The sequence below is a fragment of the Cystoisospora suis genome (genome assembly GCF_002600585.1).
Source record: "Cystoisospora suis strain Wien I chromosome Unknown contig_1802, whole genome shotgun sequence".
Lineage (NCBI taxonomy): Eukaryota > Apicomplexa > Conoidasida > Eucoccidiorida > Sarcocystidae > Cystoisospora > Cystoisospora suis.
The window spans coordinates 1-244 of NW_027154602.1; positions in this window are offsets into that span (position 1 = coordinate 1).

The window sequence follows — 244 nt, forward strand, 5'->3', positions numbered from 1 at the left end:
GAGGAGGAAGAAGAAGAAGACATATGAAGGAGATACGCAGATGTTCCTTATCAACCAGCTTCTCCTTCTCGTCTCCAACATAATATACATAGGCTTGGTATATACATCTACCATATATTTATATATATTTTACTTAGCATACTTGACGTCACCTCTAGTATGGGGAAGAAGGTACTAGTAAGGCTTGTTCGAAAAGCAGATATCTACTCCGTTGCTTAAACAGAGAAGAAGAAGAAAGGAAAGG